General features: G+C 41.5%; 2 long non-coding RNA genes across 2 annotated transcripts; both read left to right on the top strand.

Annotated features, from left to right (window-relative positions):
* The first annotated feature begins 573 nt into the window (after positions 1–573).
* Positions 574–1,639, top strand: LOC116223913. The gene is made up of 3 exons (XR_004165323.1): positions 574–706; positions 1,155–1,253; positions 1,512–1,639. It is a non-coding gene; the product is annotated as an uncharacterized LOC116223913 (long non-coding RNA).
* Position 1,640: 1 nt separating this feature from the next.
* LOC116223914 lies at positions 1,641–2,817 on the top strand. The gene is made up of 3 exons (XR_004165324.1): positions 1,641–1,729; positions 1,939–2,037; positions 2,433–2,817. It is a non-coding gene; the product is annotated as an uncharacterized LOC116223914 (long non-coding RNA).
* The last annotated feature ends 354 nt before the right edge of the window (positions 2,818–3,171 follow it).

The following is a 3,171-nucleotide window of genomic DNA, read 5'->3' as shown; positions in this document are numbered from 1 at the left end:
TATTGATCAGGGAGCACACATACTGATCAGGGAGCACACATACTGATCAGGGAGCACATACGTATATTGATCAGGAGCACACATATTGATCAGGGAGCACACATACTGATCAGGGAGCACACATACTGATCAGGGAGCACACATACTGATCAGGCAGCACACATATTGATCAGGGAGCACACATATTGATCAGGGGGGAATTATATACCTGCACTACACTGCAGGCTGCTTTGGATAAAAGTGTCTAAAGAATGTAAATATTTCCTAAATAATAAAACAAATTTAAAAATGATATTAATGTATTGAGGTTAAAACTCTTCTTTAAATAAACATTTAAACTCCCATTACTGTGTTTGAAAGCAGGTGTCTGCTGTAATCTGCTAAACCTGATGTAGTGTGATGATGTCATTTTCTCCTGTAGTCTCTGCTTCCCCCAGTGAGACTGAGATGGAGGCAGACAGTCATGTGACTCTCCACTGCCTCCTGCACACATTTCGCAACTGTACAGAATCAGTGAGAGATAAAGGAGTTACTCTGAGCTGGGTGGATGAGACAGGGAAAGAGCTGCAGATCAGAACCACACCTCCCTGTTCCATCACACTGACTGAGGAGCTCAGAGGTCCAAACCCTGTTCATACTCGGACATGCCAGCTGACTGCAGGAGGGCAGGTTCAGACTTCTGTCTCCCACACCATCAGAGTGAAAGGTTAGAGATGATAAGATGAGTTTGATATTAAATTACTCCTGTTTGCATGATGAACTGAACCTGATTTGTTAAGTTTAAGTCTTAAGTAGCTGATGTTCTCTGCATAACTGCTGCTCCTGGATCAGTTTTGGCTCTCTCAGTTTTCATGAAGTGAACTTTTGTCTGTTTATACCAGGCTACTTATGCTCATCATCCTAAAGACATCCCATTTTTAAAGCCCACTCTCCCTGATGACAGTCATGTTCTGAATGTGAAACTATTTTAAGGAAATGCATGATCTTCCATGTGTAATTGTCTAGTAGTTTTGTAACTGTCTTGCTGTGAATGCAGCTGCTTTGCAGTTGTGTAGTTCGCCCTACAACTGTTATTCAGATTTCCACTGTTTCATCAGTAGGAGTGATTCTAATTGTTGTGATGAGTTACATATGTACATTGTTTAATCACACAGGTGTCAAATCCACAACTTCCTCTCCCTCTGTATTGGAATCCTCTCCCCGAATGAAAACTGTCTCCACTGCTTCCTCAACCTCAACCTCAGGCCCATCAGGTACAGCATGGAGACCATGATCACCTCAGTCTCTAATAATTATGCTGCAGTTCTTCTAATTGTGCTATATGCTACCCACACAAGAGTGTGTGCTTGTCCCATCGGTGAGCATTCTGTGTGTGTGTGTGTGTGTGTGTGTGTGAGCATCTTCTATCTGTGTGTGTGTGTGTGTGTGTGTGTGTGTGTGTGTGTGTGTGTGTGTGTGTGTGTGTGTGTGTGTGTGTGTGTGTGTGAGCATCTTCTATCTGTGTACTCCAGAGATCGCCATCAGACTCCCCATCTTCTTCATAGTGCTGATTCTGCCTGGGCTCATTGCAACTGTTCATTTAGTGAGACATTGTTTAATCACACAGGTGTCAAATCCACAACTTCCTCTTCCTCTTCCTCTTCCTCTTCCTCTTCCTCTGTATTGGAATCCTCTCCCCGAATGAAAACTGTCTCCACTGCTTCCTCAACCTCAACCTCAGGCCCATCAGGTACAGCATGAATATGATGATCACCTCAGTCTCTAATAATTATGCTGCAGTTCTTATAATTGTGTGTGTTTGTCCCATTGGTGAGCATCTTCTGTCTGTGTGTGTGTGTGTGTGTGTGTGTGTGTGTCTGTGTGTGTGTGTGTGTGTGTGTGTGTGTGTGTGTGTGTGTGTGTGTGTGTGTGTGAGCATCTTCTATCTGTGTACTCCAGAGATTGCCATCAGACTCCCCATCTTCTTCATAGTGTTGATTCTGCCTGGACTCATTGCAACTGTTCATTTAGTGAGAAGGAGGAAGCAGACGTGTAGAGGTGAGAGTGACACACACACACACTTCATGAGTGACACACACACACTTCATGAGTGACACACACGCACACTTCATGAGTGACACACACACACTTCATGCTGCTGACATGGAAAAGTTCTGTAAAAATGTAGACTCCTTTTCTGATAGACGTTTGTTTGGATAGTCTTTAGTTTGTGTTTAAGAGATAAGCAAAGATATCAGACTGCTTGAGTGAAACATTAGTTTGTGTTTAAGAGATAAGCAAAGATATCAGACTGCTTCAGTGAAACATTAGTTTGTGTTTAAGAGATATGCAAAGATAGACTGCTTCAGTGAACATTTGGCTAACTTGGTGCTTCTACTTAATGGAATTCAGTGATTCTGAAATTGTATTCAACCTTTTCTGTCATTCCACAGAGGATCCCCCAGCCATTCAACTACAGAAATTGAATTAACATGGAGAACCCAGAATGGTCTACATGACTTTATGTGAAGACACTGGCTTGATTTTGAACTTAATTGAGGAAAAGGTGTCACCTGTTAATTGGTGTTAAAGTGTAATTCTAGTTTTGTTTGTGTAATAGTTTGTGTGGCTGTATCGACATCACATCCTGCTGATGAAGAAAAATTTAATCATACGGTTTCATATAACCAATAATATGTTTCATACAACCAATACAACGAGACTAAAGCTGAATCATGTTTATGTAATCAATTCGTCACCCAAATAAAATGTAATAGTGTATTTTTGGATGATGACACTGCATTCACCTCATGTTTCAAATTACAGAGAGACAGACGGACAGAGAGAGCGGGAGACAGAGAGAGAGAGAGAGAGAGAGGATGTGTTTGAGGGTGTGTGTATGTGTACTCCTGTCCAAGTGCATGTGTGTGTTTTGGTAAGTTAAGCTTTAGGCAGCTGCACAGTACCACTCTATATAGATGGCAGTGGTGGTCCTCAATTATAAACGTCTCATAGAAAACAAACCTACCTAAAACTCTTTGCTTCTGCCTGCTCATATTTTCAGACAGCATCTTCATGAATAGCATTAGCTTAACAATAAATCCATGTCAGGTGTCCAAGTAATATGAAGACAGGCTAATACTTCATATAGTGCCCTTGTTACATTACAGTTTACCTAATTATACCACAATA

This window comes from Clupea harengus, chromosome 15 (assembly GCF_900700415.2).
Source record: "Clupea harengus chromosome 15, Ch_v2.0.2, whole genome shotgun sequence".
NCBI classification, from domain to species: domain Eukaryota; kingdom Metazoa; phylum Chordata; class Actinopteri; order Clupeiformes; family Clupeidae; genus Clupea; species Clupea harengus.
The sequence above is the reverse complement of the archived record's forward strand: the minus strand, read 5'-3'. Positions and strand labels throughout refer to the sequence as shown.